We start from the raw sequence: 17047 nt of genomic DNA on the forward strand, positions 1-17047 counted from the left end.
TTAAAAAAGTAAAAACCCGAGACCTTTCCAAACCTAAGGAATAAACTGAGCATAAAAGTTTTGGAACTGAATAAAACACTCAGATTTCTAGATACAAAAAGATCTATACTGAGATATATCATTGTTATATTATTAAAATGAAAAATACAGAAAAAATGTAAAAGACTTCTGAGAAAAATATAGATAAGATACAAAGACACTTTAATCAAGTTATCATCAAATTTCTCAGCATAAACTAGGCTGGAGCGATAGCACAGCGGTAGAGCATTTGCCTTACACGCGGCCAACATGGCTGACCCGAGTTCGATTCCTCCGCCCCTCTCGGAGAGCCCGGCAAGCTACCGAGAGTATTCGACATGCCAGACACAGTAACAACAAAGTCTCCAATGGAGACGTTACTGGGCCCGCTCGAGCAAATCGACGATCAACGGGAGGGCCTTTACCTTTACCTTTTAAACTCCACAGGATAGGAGAGAAAGTAATTAGTCATAGTCATAATTCTAAAAGATAAGACTGCCAGCCAAGAATACTCTACCTTATAAAAATTATCTTTCAAAAGGTTTTCCCAGATAAACAAAAGATAATGGATCTTTTTCTCATAAGATTGGAACTACAAGAACTGTTAAAAGGATTTCTCTTGGGGGCAGAAGTGGGTAGGGCATTTGCCTTGCACGCAGCCAACCCAGGTTCGATCCTTTACGTCCCATATGATTCCCTGAGCTCACCAGAAGTGATTTCTTAGCACAGAGTTAGGAGTAATCCCTGAGCATTTTCAGTATAGCCAAAAAAACTTTAAAAAAAGAATTTCTGTTACGTGAAGAGAAAAATGTAAAATAAAACAAAACCTCAAGCAAGGTAACAAATAAATATTAATAGAGAATCTGAAGCATTAAAAAGAGAATAACTGAAAAGACAGAGCAAAACTTTAAAGGGTAGGGGGAGAAGGAGACAGAATCTATATAGTCTAGCATTTAGATATAAATGGTTTATATACTGTACTTGTATTTTTTTCTGACCACAGTAATATAAAACTCAAATTGAACCACAAAAAATAAATTTGAAAACTCTCAAACATATAGACTTAACATGCTCCTGAATAATTCTTCAATCAGCATAACTATCTGGGATATAGCATATGTTAAAGGAGAAGTTTTGGGTAATATAAACCCACATCAATAAACAAGAAGTGTTCTAAATAAACAATCTAACTTTGATCTTAAGGAACAATAACAACAACAAAAAAACCAGAAGAAACAATGAAGTGAATAATCAGCAGAATGAAGAAAATTATAAAATTAAAGCAGAGAGTCTAGAGAGAGAATATAGTGGGTACACTTGCCTTATATATGGCCAACACTGTTTTTCTTCCTGGCATTCCATATGGTCTCCAAGCCCTGCCAGGAGTAAACCCTGAACAGAGAACCAAAATTAAGTCCTGAGTACCACTGAGTGTGCCTCCCTAAAAAAAAAATTAGAGAAAAAATAAAATAGGAACAACAAAGATGATACAAAAAAATAAATAAATAAAGCCAAGAGCTGATTCTTTGAAAGAAAAAGCGAGACTGATAATCCTTTAGCTAGTCCCACAAATTGAGGGAACAATAAAAGGAACCAGTAAGCTAAGCTATGAAGTTTCAACTGATACTGCAAGGTACACAAGAATCTCAAGAGACTACTATAAATGTATAAATAAAAATGAACTGTATAGTTTAGAATACACTGATAAAAAAATTAATCTAGAAGGCTTCTAAGATTCACTCAGATAGATGCCTTGTCAGTGCTTTCAATACCTACAATGGAATGTTGCTGGTCCATAGGTATAAAAGGTTGAATGAAAATCAATAATTTGAAGGATCAGTCACAAGTACAGAAATAAAAACAGCAATAAAAAATTTCCCTAAAAATGATTTTTAAAAAATTTTTTTTATTTTAATGAATCACCATGAGATACAGTTACATATTTACAAAGTTTCGTGATTATGTTTCAGTCAAACAATGTTCGAGTGCCCATCCTTCCACCATTCTCAACCACCGATGTTCCCAGTTTCCCTCCCACCACCTCCATCCCTTCCCACCCCCTGTCTCTGTGGCAGACACATTCCCTCTTTCTCTCTCTACTTTTGGGTGTTATGGTTTGCAATACAGGTACTAAGCGGCCATCATGTTTGGTCTATAGTCTACTTTCAGCACGCATCTTCCATCCCAAGCGATCCCTCCAACCATCATAAAAATGGTATTCTGAAACTAGAGTTCACCAGTGAATTCTACCAAACTCTTAAACAACTCTGTTTATCAAACTATTCAAAACAAAATAATAAGGGGTAACAGATCCTAACAGTCTCTGAAGTCCACATTATCCTCGGCCCCTAACCAGTCAACGACAGGACCAAGAGAGAAGAGAAAGACACCATGTAAATTGCACTAGATCTAGAATGTCAAAATCCACAGAAATAGCTAGAGGATTCCATGGGGTGCCCCATACAGGAAAAATCTAGTAGTTACCAACAAAGAACTCTGGAAGAATTTCCATGTGTCAAGATGCCAAAGAGTAAGGAACCTGAGCAGAGCTCCCCCGAGGTTGAGAGAAGGGCAAAGTGGATGGATGGCATATGGCCAAGGTATCAGGCACTGAATTTTTCCAGCTATGCCCTGAGTCCACCAGGAGCGATTCCTATGTGCAGAGCCAGGAGCAAACCCTGAGAACCACCAACTGTGGCCCAAAAACAAAACAAAAAACATGAACCCAACTTATTAAACAGCATAAAGCAACAATATAGAAACCAAAAAATAATACAAAGTTCCATAAAATGAAAAGTTGATTTTTCAGAAGAACACAGAAGATCAATAAACGCTTAGCTAGATACGCAAAATAAAAAAACATGAAAATTTCAAGACATCAGATGAGATATGGAATTGAATAAGTGACAAGAGATCTCATAGAAATACAGAAGATCATCTTAGACTACTATGAAAAGTGTGTGTCATGAAATTGGAGAAACTGGAAGAAATGACTCATTTTTGAAATCCAATAACCTTTTAAGACTGGATCAGTGGAACAGAATTTGTAAAGAAACCAATTACTAACATGGAAATTGAAAAAGTAATCAAAGCCTTTCCAAACACAGAAATCTTGGCCCAACTGACTTACTAGTAAGTTCTTCCAAGCCTATCCTCCTCCTACTTACCAGAAAATCTGAAAAACACAAATTTCGAGAATTCTCCCAGATGGCTTCTATGAGGTCAACAGTACCCTGTCATCAAAATCAGAGACATGACAGAAGAAGATTACAGATCAATGTCCCTGGTGAATACAGATGTAAAGATCTTTAACAAAATCTTAGCAAATTAAATCCAATGTTACATTAAAAATATATATGTCATGATCAAGTTGGGTTTATCTTCGAGATTCAAAGATAAATAAATGTATCTCTATACCATATCAACAAAAAGAAAGATAAAATAATATGATGATAACAACAGATACAAAGTACTCAAGTTCCAACCCCCATTTGTTAATTTCAAAATAGTTCTCAGGAAAAATAGCTTCAAGATTGAAGGAACATTCCTCATTACTGTAAACATCATTAACATCATTTTCAATGGTAAAAAATGAAAAGACTTGCCCTGAAGATCAATGACAAGTTTGTTCCCTCTCACGGATAGTCTTCACTGTAGTCAGTTCCATCACAATTAGGCAAGAAAGAGATATTAATGGGGTTCAAATTGGGGGAAAAACGTAAGTTAAAGTAGTGAACTTATCCAAAATGCTTCAGAGAACCTAACAATTAATGATTGCTTAAGTATCAGTAAAATAAAATTAAGTCTAGAGAGATAGCCGAGAGATTAAAGTATGCCTTACCAACCCCCAGACCCTAAGACCACAGGATCCTGTGAGCATCCCTGGGTGCAGCCTGGAAACTCCCAAACACTGTTGAGAGCATCTCGGAAGTGGCTTCTGTAAACCTAGACCTGCAAAGTCTGAGCAGTATTGCATTCTCAGCACCTCATACTGAACCAAGAGCTGTTGGACTGAGAATCACAGAAAAGTCCCCCAGGACCCTGAATACACTTGGAAGGCCTCACGCCCAACAAAATTAAGGTAAAGGTAAAGGCCCTCCCGTTGATAGTCGATTTGCTCGAGCGGGCCCAGTAACGTCTCCATTGGAGACTTTGTTGTTACTGTGTCTGGCATATCCAATACTCTCGGTAGCTTGCCGGGCTCTCCCAGCGTGGTGGCGTGTGCCTGTAGTCCCAGGTACTCGGGAGGCTGAGGCCGGAGGATCGCTTGAGTCCAGGAGTTCTGGGCTGTAGTGCGCTATGCCGATCGGGTGTCCGCACTAAGTTCGGCATCAATATGGTGACCCTCCAGGAGCAGAGGACCACCAGGTTGCCTAAGGAGGGGTGAACCAGCCCAGGTCGGAAACGGAGCAGGTCAAAACAAAATTAGTGTCAATAAAAAGAGATAGAAGCAACACATTCCCACCATAATGACAACTTATCTATTTGAACCCACAGTAATATTCTACTCAATGGTGAAACTCTGGAAACTTTCCTCGTAGAGTAGAAATAAGAGAAGATATCTATTCTCACCACTATTTGTTCAGCATAGGTTTAGGAGAGTCCAAGCCAGAGCAGACATGAAAAAGCTATAAAAGGAGTCTAAATTGGAAAAGTAGAGGCAAACTATTTCTAGGGACATGTTCTAAGGACACAGTAACATCCTTAGAAAATGCTAAAGACATTGCACAAAAAATACTACTAGATATAATTTCATGGGCTGGAGTGATAGCACAGCGGGTAGGGTGTTTGCCTTACACGCGGCCAACATGGCCGACCCGAGTTCGATTCCTCCGCCCCTCTCGGAGAGCCCGGCAAGCTACCGAGAGTATTCGATATGCCAGACACAGTAACAACAAAGTCTCCAATGGAGACGTTACTGGGCCCGCTCGAGCAAATCGACGATCAACGGGAGGGCCTTTACCTTTACCTTTACCTTATATAATTTCAATGAATAAAATTAAGTGGCAGGTTAAAAAATAAATATACTAAATTGTGTCATTACTATATACAATTATATGTTTTGTATGTGTATACACCACACACCCACAAACACATACACACACACACACACACACACAGGCATACTTCCAGTTATTTGTTATGGGACTTTAGGTCGATTTCACCACCCCTAAGAAGTATTCTCTATGTCAAACGTCTGGAGAAGCCTTACTTCTCATGGGACATTTGACATTTTCCTTAGATGTTTGGGGTTATAAGGACTAAGAGTGATGTTGCTAGCATCTAAGAGTGAAGTGCTAATAAATACTCCGCATTGCACAGGACAACCCCTTCCCTAGCAAAATATTATTATTTTTATTTTAAATTTTGTAGTTAGCACTGTAGTACTGTCCTCCCATTGTTCATCCATTTGCTCAAGTAGACGCCAGTAACGTCTCCATTGTGAGACTTGTTGTTACTTGTTACTGTTTTTGGCATATCGAATATGCCATGGGGAGCTTGCCAGGCTCTGCCATGTGGGTGGAATATTCTCGGTAGCTTGCTGGCCTCTTTTGAAAATTTATTTTTATTAGAGAGACATGATTTATAAAGTGACTGGTAGTTGAGTTTTAGGCATACAATAATTCAACACCAATCCCTCCACCATTGTCAACTCCCCTCCACCAGTGTTCCCAGATTCTGTCTCCACCCCAACCCCCACTCCACCCTCACCTGTCAACTTGACAGGCACATCACAAAGTCTCAGTGGTTGCCATTTAGCTCCCATATTTTCAGTTCCATTGAATCTGTGTTTTGGACGTATGGCTACACCCCTCATTCATACCTAGGGTATAACTGAAGCCCTGATGCCTATTCACCCACTACTTCTCATTCTCTTCTTCCTCCACCCCCTTGATTTCTTTCCTTCTCTGTCTCTTCTCTAAGCATCCGAGTGATTCCAGTCCGGGGCATTCCACCCTACAATACATCTTATCATCCAGTATTCTGTACTCCACAGATAAGTGAGATCATCCCGTGTTTGTCTTTCTACTTCTGGCTTACTTCACTCCATATGATATCTTCCAGTTCCAAACATGTTACAGCAAATTGCATGATTTCATAGTTTCTAGAAGCTGCATAGTATTCTAATGCATACATATACTACATCTTCATAATTCATTCATTGTCAGTGGAAAACCCAGGTTGATTTCATATCTTAGCTATTATGATAAGTGCGGGCTTAAGCGATAGCACAGCGGGTAGGGGTTTGCCTTGCACGCGGCCGACCCAGGTTCAATTCCAACGTCCCTCTCGGAGAGCCCAGCAAGGTACCGAGAGTATCCTGCCCGCATGGCAGAGCCTGGCAAGCTACCCGTGGCATATTCAATATGCCAAAAACATCAATAAGTCGCACAATGGAGACGTTACTGGTGCCCTCTATAGCAAATCGATGAACAATGGGAGGACAGTGCTACAGTGCTATGATGAGTGCAACAATGAATAATGGTATGCACATGTCCTTTTGTGAGTGTTTTTATGTCCTGGGGATAAGATGCCCAAAAGCAGTATTGCCAGGTCATATGGCAGCTCAATTCTAAGTTGACTGAGAACTTTCCATACTGTTTCCCACAGGTGTTGGACCAGACAGCATTCCCACCAGTAGTGAATAATTTTTCACCACATCCCCGCCAACATAGATTGATCCTACTTTTTTTATATGTGCCATTTTCACTGGCAACCAGCAAAAATATTATTGATCCAAAGATCAAGAATCCAGAGGCTGAGAAACATTGGTCTTAACCCAATTTAAAAAAAAATAGTCAACTTTTCCTCCACTATAAAATAGTAAACTTTACCTTTGGAATTTGTGAGTTTTTCATGCTCATGTATAAATGTTTTCCTTTTCTGTTTATTTCTTTTTATTTTTATTTGCTCGAGTTCGATTCCTCCGCCCCTCTCGGAGAGCCCGGCAAGCTACCGAGTGTATTTGATATGCCAGACACAGTAACAACAAAGTCTCCAATGGAGACATTACTGGGCCCGCTCGAGCAAATCGACGATCAACGGGAGGGCCTTTACCTTTTTATTTTGATAGCACAGCGGGTAGGGCGTTCGCCTTATAAGCGGCCAACATGGCCGACCCGAGTTCGATTCCTCCGCCCCTCTCGGAGAGCCCGGCAAGCTACCAAGAGTATTTGATATGCCAGACACAGTAACAACAAAGTCTCCAATGGAGACGTTACTGGGCCCACTCGAGCAAATCGACGATCAACGGGAGGGCCTTTACCTTACCTTACCTTATTACAATTTAGGCACTTACGATAGTGTTTATGACACAGATAAATGAGTTACTACATCCAACAACCTCCAAAATGTCCGTGATCTCCACCACTTTCCCTCCAGCACCTGTAGTCTAGTGCTTTCCTGCCCCACACATCCCAATATCTGTTCATTGGTTTTGTGTTCCAATGCCAAGGGTTTGTCATTGTTCAGTGCTTTCTATTCCCTTGCTTTGTCTCTCTGAATTCAATGGATGAGTGAGGTCATCGGTTCATCTGTGGAATACAGATATGGAAATCATCTGTGGAAGTCAAAAGAATTTATCCTTCTCCTTCTGACCTATTTCACTTAACATACCTTCTAATTCCATTCACATCAATTAAAAATTTATAACAAGAATGATATGCCAGACACAGTAACAACAAAGTCTCCAATGGAGACGTTACTGGGCCCGCTCGAGCAAATTGATGATCAACGGGAGGGCCTTTACTAACAAGAATAAAAATCAGGGTCCAGAGTGATAATACCGAGGTTAGGGTGTTTGTCTTGTACACAGCAGACCCAGGTTTGAGCCTCAGCATTCCATAAGATTCCTCCAAGCACTGCAAGGAGTAATTCCTGAGTGCAAAGCAAGGAGTAACCCCTAAATATTGTCAGGTGTAGCCAAAAGCAAAAACAAAAAAACCATCACCAACAAAATAAAAATCACTTAAAAATTACGACACAATATTTTGTTTGGGGGTCATACCTAGAAGTGCTCACTTACTCCTGGCTCTGTGCTCACTCTTAGTGGTGCTCAGGGATTAAAGAAGCATTAGTCATGTGCAAGGCAAATGTCTTAATTCCTCTATTATCTCTCTGATCTGGTTTGTACATTAGTAAACATGTAAGAGACAGAGACTGAGTCAGCCCAAAAAAGAATTGAGTACTCAAAAAAAAAAAAGTGGAAATGCACGTGCAACATGGGTGGAACTAGAGGAAAGTTAAGGAAAGTAAGTGAGAGGGAGAAGGGTGTTCTTTTATTTTCTGTGGTACATAGAGTAACCACAGGGAATGGAAGTTATAAAATAGTGGCAAACCCGTGATCCTGGATTATTGAAAGAGAATGCCAATTAAGTGAGTTTGCTCTCCCCTCTTTTCATCCTAATAAATGCATTAACACTCCCAACTTCATAACTTCTGCTTCCAGAGAACTCACCTAAAACTGTCAGAGTTGGAATAAGGGAGAGAGAAGTGTGAGTGGAGAATGATGAGGTTGACTGGAGGTACCATACAGACATTGGTCAAGGGTCATACACATTTTTGTGTTAACAGAGATGAGGTACTTGTGTGCATCAAAATCATAAGTAAGTAAAGTAAAGTAAAGGCCCTCCCGTTGATCATCGATTTGCTCGAGCGGGCCCAGTAACGCCTCCATTGGAGACTTTGTTGTTACTGTGTCTGGCATATCGAATACGTCACGGGGAGCTTGCCAGGCTCTGCCGTGCAGGCGAGATACTCTCGGTAGCTTGCCAGGCTCTCCGAGAGGGGCGGAGGAATCGAACTCAGGTCGGCCATGTTGACTGCGTGCAAGGCAAACGCCCTACTGCTGTGCTATCGCTCCAGCTCCAAAATCATAAGGGTCACCATTATTGTAAGCCTGTGACTCAAATTATCATACATAAATTTCTTTAAAATGAGTTCGCTAAAGAGGCAGTGTAGGAAGTGGAAGGAAAACTTGAGTCATTGGTGGAGAAACAATGACACTGGTGGTGGTTGGAGGGTGGTGTTGGAACCTCACATGTTTAAAATTCTATTATTAATTTTTTTCCAAGTCACTATATCTAAATTAAAACTGGGGAAAGAGAAAAAGAAATGTGGAGATGTCAATAATTACCAACAAAGATAAATTCAGTCAATATTATTTTTGCCAAAGAAAGAAATATCCTGTAGGAAGGACAGTTGGGACAAGATCAGTGAGAAGAAAAAAAAAATCAACTCTTTTGGGAGAAAATTAGGTACCGCTCTATACAGAGTGCAATATTTTAGCACAGAATCCAGTTTGAGTGTTTCATTGAAGCTCATCAATCACATAACCCCTATTCTGCTGAATAATATAATTTAAAAAAAAACAACAATGACACAATAAATTACACACTAGAGAATTCTGCACTTCCATTATACAGATCTGATGCAGTTGGCCTGTGTGACAGAGGTGAACAGTGCAAAACCCATGCCGTGTGATGCTCTCCTGGAGTTCCCAAGCATCTTTGCTGAAAGGCACACCTGCCCCGCGCGGCCTGATTGGGCAAGGTAGGACAGAGCGTGGGACCCACGGGTTCAGCCCCTTGCAGGATGCTCGCACAGCCTCTTGGCTCCAACGTTCCTCACCGAGTTGGCCAACGTGGTGTGGGGCGGGCAGTGCAATGTGACCCGGTCCTCCACCCCGTCCTGCTTCCTCTCCCCTCCTTTCATCCTAATAAGTGCATTAACACCCCCAACTTCATAACTTCTGCTTCCAGAGAACTCACCTAAAACTGTCAAGAGTTGGAATAACCTCAGAGCGTCAGAGACCTTCCACGCATCTGCAATGTTTCATGGAGCACCAAACAACCAGCGCCACGCTGTGGCGCGAGGAGGAAGTGCAGACCCGCAGACTTGCCGGGTTCCAATCCCATTCTCGCCCTCTAATTAGCGTGTTGAGCCCTGAGAAAGCATTTAATCTTCCTTAAAGTACTTATCTGCGAAATGATAACAATATTTACTGCAAAGAGTGACTTCAGGAAGTACATTTTAAATATGCCAAACACAGTGACTGATTTTCAGTACTGATACACAGAAACGAGCTGCCCCCTTCCTTCCAAAACTTAAAAAGAAAAACAAAAATAAACCAAATAATTTACAAATCGATCAATCTCCCTTAGAAACAAAAATAACCACATTTTTGACAGATATTGGGGGAAACAGCTGATTTCTTTACTGACATGTGTTATGTGCTTGGTCTGTTTGTTTGTTACTAACATTACAGATAAGGTTTCCTTGGGTTTTAGTTTATAAGTCTAATTAAAGTCACCAGAGGCAGCAGAAAAATCTTAATGAGGGAGTGGGGTTGTGAGGTAAACTAACTCTTAAAGCAGTTGTAACAAGAAGCATGACACATGCCAATGGAGAAATTAAGTCCTCCCACTCTTCTTCATATCTAACTCTTATACTAAGGAGTCCCTAGAGTATTTCTTGTCTGCCACGAACAGTTCTAGCAACTGAGTAATAAGAATATCTGCAGAGAAAGGGTTATTGTCAGATATAAGCTAAGGTAAACTCAAAAAGAGGACTTGGTAACTGTGAGGGTATCATAAAAAGCATTTAGTTATAAAATTCCGTATCAAGCTTCCCTGTATCCAATAGTGGAGTGGCTTTATGTTCTTGACATCAAGGCTTATAAAGTGTGCCAACCGGATGGAAATATTGATAACTGGATTGCAATAATAATAATAATATAGACAGAGGCACTAGCTTGCCAAGCACAAGACTATTTTTCAGCCTGGGAAGCCCAGAAGCAGCTCCTCCTCAGGTATCCAGTCACCTTGGAAGTAGTTCCTGGCTCAGGAAAGCCGTCAGAGTAGACATTTCGGGTTTTAACTCAAGTACAAAACGTTGCTTTCGTCCTCAGCTCCTACAGAACGAAGCGAGTGTCAAAGATTTAGTGCCTTTCCACATTAGTGATGTCAGCACAAAATGGCCATCTTCTCTGAATAATTTATCTTTCCATTGCATAATTTTCTTCTCTTTTTTTCCTGCATTTTGGCTTTTTACTGTAGATGGAGAGGTAAATGGCTGTTAGTCCCCGAAAAACCTGTGGAGCATCTTCCCATCAATCAATTAAAAAACACTTACCTTACATTCAACATGATTTATTTCTTGTTAATACAATTGTCTCACTATATCCTTCTATTATTATACCCTTAATTCCATTAGCCGTTCACTTAATGCTCGCTTTAAGGCTGACCCCCAAAGAGCCTGGAAGAGAGAGGGAAGTCCTTCTACGAGTGGCACTGCCAATAAAACTCCAGAAGCTCTTCTCCTAAAGCCTTGTAGGTCACAGGAAAGATAGGTCACAGAATGTCTCCTGCTGTAAAGAACAGAGCGAGCTCCCATTATTTGTTCTGATGGGTATCACTGGATGGTTTTAAAATCCTTAAGAGCTCTTATCTTAAAAGTCAACACAACGGGTTCACAAGAGTGATCCTTTGTGATTGCTTGCTTTCCTTAAATAAAAAAAAAATCCCATTTATATCTAAATACCTAAATGCCATTTACTTCTAAAATGATATCCCATCTATATCTAAAAGATAGCACTATTTGTTTTATCATAGACATCAAGGCTTATGATACTCTTAATGATAGGGTTTCATGCATGACACATTCCAACACCACAGCCTCCACCAAGGTGTCCACTTTCCTCCACCATTGTCCTAGTGTCCCTCTTATCCTAACTGTCCCCCGAACCCCACTTCTATTCCTCCCAGTAGTAAACTTCTTACTGAAGATGAGTTTTCCATTTCTGTTGCCTTTGGACACTTGCTGTTTCTTTACTTTGTTTCTTTATATTCCACATATGAGGGCCTGTTCCTCTCCTTAAATTTTCTATAACACATTTTGCTGGCTTATCACCCTGAGTACAGAGCCAGGGGTAAACCCTGAACACACCTGGGTTTACGAAACAAAACAAAATGATGATTCCAGCTTATTTTATAAACATGAATTTTAAATTTGCAAATGCGCCCTTATTTTCTTTTCTAGCTCCTGGATTGATCTTGTTCTATCTTTTCCTCACCCTTGATTAAATGATACATATAAGACTGTTTAACTTTTTAAATTTGCCTTAAAAATTATCCCAGCAGGTTAAAAATTATTCTATAAACTCATTCTGCTCAGAAGCAGAATGCAAAACAGTGGTTCCTCGGCATCATAGAAGAAGAGAAATGGGGAGTTATTCAAAGGGTATAAGGGTTCAGCCAAGCAAGATTATTAAAATATGCTAGAAAATTGTGGGATATTATTTCATTTATAGTCATTCTAGTTAATTATACCATATTGTGCACTAAAACTTTCATTGGTCAGTTTCATGCTTTTCAATTATTTTTATGGACAGTGTGCTTCACCACAATTCTAGAAAACCATATGTAATTTTTACAGCTAAATAGTACCGAATAAAGTATAAAATAAGTAGATATAAGTAATAAACAGCAAATTGGAAGTAAATACAGTTCACAGAAAAAAACTATGTGCATGTTCGAGATCTTACCTTTTCTTCCTTCTTTTCTATTGTCTCAATCGACTTTTAAGCCTTTGGAAGGATTATAATTATCTTTTTATTCAAACTGCATTAAAAATGTCTCTCAGATTTGAAAAAAAAAAGCAAGAGCATTTCAAAGTGTGGTACTAGTATCTGTGAATGACAGATTGAAAATATGTGGATAGTATTTCTGCCTCTTCATCTCTCTCCCTTGACAGATGCAGGCAAAGCAAAATATTTTGTCTCCACCCAAATAAGAAATACAATTCAGATTCATTAGATGTGATATTTTCAAACAGAAAATGTTTCATCAAGCAAATAGTGTGCCCTTATTCAAAACCAAAGCACTGAAATATCACTTTTTTTCAGTGTATCATTTTCTGTTTGGGTGGTGATAAGCCATCAAAACATGATATATCATTTCAGGAGCCAATAAAACTAAATTGCAAATTCAACAGACATTATGAGAAAAACTCTATTTCTCCCTAAATTTTCTTGAAGGACTTTAATTATTTATGCTTTATATTTGTGTCATTACTCTATGTAAGATATATTTGGATATATGTCAGAAGAGAGAATTAAAAGTTAATTTTATCTCAGATGGACATAGAGAATAATTATTATTTATAAAATATTCCATTTATCTCAAATATTAAGTGTTTATCAAATTTTATACAGTTATATCAGTGCCTATATTCTTAATTATGTTTTACACACTTCTGTCTATTCCTATGAAAAATAATATCCTACTGATTAGACTGATATTTTAGTGTTTGAATATCTACTCTGCCTCATTCTATTTTTTGTTAATCTTGCTTATTTCAATAGATTTATTCTTCTACATACAATTTTCAATAATTTGATATTCAGTTATCATTCCTCGCAGAAAGTTATATAAGACTTTAAATGCACATGTTAATTTTGTGGGAATTGAAACATGAAATATTAAATTTCCTCAGTTAAGTACATGACAAAACTCCAAATTTATTCAGATCTGGGTCTATATTCTTTCATGATTTATTTGTGCGCTGTTTAATATTGGCTTTGGTCTTACTTGCTTAATTTATTCCCTACTATTTTATTTTTGTTACTTATGAATAAAATATCTTTCTGATTTACCTTTTCATATTTTATTGTTTAGCATAGAAAATTACTGATTTTTAAAAAATCTCTCTTTTATATAGTTATCTTATGAAATAATCTTAGTAAGAGTCAGAGAGATGGCAAAAGGCTAGAGTGTCTATTTTATATTGTTCAATCCTTGAACCATATAATCCCCAAAGCACTGTAGGGAGTAGTCCCCTCAAAGAAACAATGAGCATAGTTTGAGATGTGGTGAAAAGAAACCTTCATTCACTGTTGGAGGAATTGTTATTTGGTTTAGCTTCTGTGAGAAAGCACTTTGGAGGTTTCTCAAAAAAGTAAGCATAGAACTTCCTACAGCCCAGCAATTCTATTTCTTGGGAAGAAAGCACCAAAACACACAAATAATTTTTAAAAGGTATATGAACACCTGGGCTGGAGCGATAGCACAGTGGGTTAGGCGTTTGCCTTGCATGCAGCCGACCCTGGTTCGATTCCTCTGCCCCTCTTAGAGAGCCCGGCAAGCTACCGAGAGTATCTTGCCCACACAGCAAAGTCTGGCAAGCCCCCCATGACATATTCGATATGCCAAAAACAGTAACAACAACTCTCACAATTTGTTGTGAGACATTACTGGTGCCCGCTCCAGCAAATCAATAAACAATGGGAGGACAGTGCTGCAGCGCGTTATATGAACACCTACATTCATCGCAGTACTTAGGAAGATGTTCAGTGTATGAAAACAACTCAAGTGTCCAGTAAGAGATGAATGGACAAAGAAGGTACGGCCTATGTGCACAAGAGAATACTACGCAGACCTACTGAGGAAATCACTCAGTTTGCTGCAATTTGGATGGGCATGAAGAGTAGTGGGTCAAGCAGAATAATTCAAAGCACGGACAGAGATCAGCTGGTCTCATTCAAGTGTGGAATATAGAAACTAAACGAGAGGATAGGGACAGGAGTCAAGGTCCTTGCCTTGCGTGTAGTTTCTGCAGCTGTGACCCTGCTGCACTACATCTGAATCCCTGAGCACTGCTAAGCATCAATCCTGAACACAGAGCCAGGACTAGCCCCTGAGCGCTGGAGAGTGTGGCCCAAATCCCACCCTCCCAAAACCAAGGGAATAAGATAGTAATGAGAAATGACAAAACTTTGCCCTTGGATTTCAAAACGATGGAGGGGTGCAGTACGTTTGTGCATCAATAACCAGACTCTTTAACACTATTGTAGCCATGTGATGTAAACTAAATGTTTTTTAAAAAGTGGCAGCCACGATCTCTAATTGCTCATGTTAAGTGAAGTGATTTTAATGGAATAATAGTTATTTTTCAAAAGTAAATCACAGATCACGGTCCTCCCGTTGTTCATCGATTTGCTCAAGCGGGCCCAGTAACGTCTCCATCGTGAGACTTCTTGTTACTGTGTTTGGCATATCGAATACATCACGGGGAGCTTGCCAGGCTCTGCCGTGCGGGCGAGATACTCTCGGTAGCTTGCCGGGCTCTCCGAGAGGGGCGGAGGAATCGAACTCGGGTTGATCATGTTGGCCGCTTGCAAGGCAAACGCCCTACCGCTGTGCTATCACTCCTTTGTGGTCGTTTCCTTCTATTCTTTATCTCTTTTTTTTTCTACAGCTGGATTAAAATTGTTTTTTAATTTTATAAAAAATTAAAAATGGAGATACAAAATTGTCCATGATTGGGTTTCAATCATACAATGTTACAACACCCATCCCTTCACCAGTGTGCTTTTATTTAAGAATTAGTTATTTTACTAAATGTTATCAGTATATTTATAATAGTTTTCTCTTATACTGGAATTTTCTGATATCTGAAGATTCTTACATTCTAGAGATTAATCAGATGAAATTCTGCTTATTCATTTTTTAAGTATTTTATTTTTAATCTTTTTGTGTGAGAGAATGTTCACATCTGATGTCACGCGGGGCTTAGACCTGATTCTGCCCTCAGCCATTACTCCTGGCAAGGCTCTGGGGACTATATGTTGTGCCAGAGATTGATCCCAGGATTACCATGTACAAGACAAGTGCCCGACTCACTGTATTATTATCTATTGAAATGTTTCTTTTCTAGAGTTTATAAAAGCTTATCTATAGTCATCTTTCAATACTCTAATATTTTGATACTTGAGGACTTATGATAATTTAATACATCATTGGACTTACCAATATTTTCCTCAGCTTAGAATACGATAAATGATATTAGGCAATTATATTCTTTTTTTTTCTTTTTGGGTCACACCTGGCGATGCACAGGGTTACTCCTGGCTCTACACTCAGGAATTAACCCTGGCAGTACTCAAGGGACCATATGGGATGCTGGGAATCAAACCTTGTCAGCTGAGTGCAAGGCAAATGCCCTACCAGCTGTGCTATCGCTCCAGCCCCGCTATTATATTCTTAAGTTGAAAATTCATTCAGAATCATCTTGTCTTGGTACCTTTTCAAATGAGAGAACTTTACTCCTTTTCAGCATCTTCTATATTGATGAGGCAATTCAGGAATTCCACTATGTGTTGAATCAAATTTTATGTTTATCTAGAATTGTTTCTGTTTTCAAATTTATTATCAAGAGTAGAGCAAAACATTTTCAATTAGTTCTTAAATGCTCCTATCTATATTTATGTGGTCTGTTTCATTTGTGGCATTTCATATTCCTGGTTACATTATTTTATCCTTAGTGAGTCTTTACAATGTTTATAAAACGATGATTTGAAAGAATATGGTATTTAAATTTGATCCCTGCCTTGTTCTTGTTTACTTTAGTTTCAGTTTCTTTTTCATCTGCTCCCTACCTTTTGTTTTATTTTACTTTGTTTCTATACCTCCAGGACATAGTGCTTGAATTTTCATTCTCTGAAAAAAAATTATTTGGAGACATAAAGTTTCTTCTGAGAGGAACTTTTCAGTGTTGTTAAATAATTTTTCTGTTTTATGTTTTTGGCTTGTTTGAGGAATATAGCTGGCTGTGCTCATGGATTTATATATCATTGAACTTACCAATGTTTCCCATAGCTTAGGATAAGTTAATTGATGCAGAGCTATTATGTTCTTTAAGGTGTCAATTCATTCAAAGTCATCTTTTCCAGTGCCCTGTGCTCCTGGATCACTCTGAGGTTCAACTGGGATTGGTCATGTGCAAGGCCAGTGTTTTATCCACTGAACTATCTCTCAATCTCTGGATATAGGTTTCAATTGTATTTAGATTATAATTGATACAGTACAGCATTTATAAAGGATAAATGTAGTCTAAGTTGCCTAGATTTCTAGACAAAGTCAAAGCACTATCAGTACATTAGGGAATATAAAGACATCAACAACTCATTAGAAAACCAAGATATACCAAGACATCTAAGGTAATGTGCAATAAAACTCAAGTGCTTTTCATG

Source organism: Sorex fumeus, unplaced genomic scaffold (genome assembly GCF_029834395.1).
Source record: "Sorex fumeus unplaced genomic scaffold, SorFum_2.1 ptg000013l, whole genome shotgun sequence".
NCBI classification, from domain to species: domain Eukaryota; kingdom Metazoa; phylum Chordata; class Mammalia; order Eulipotyphla; family Soricidae; genus Sorex; species Sorex fumeus.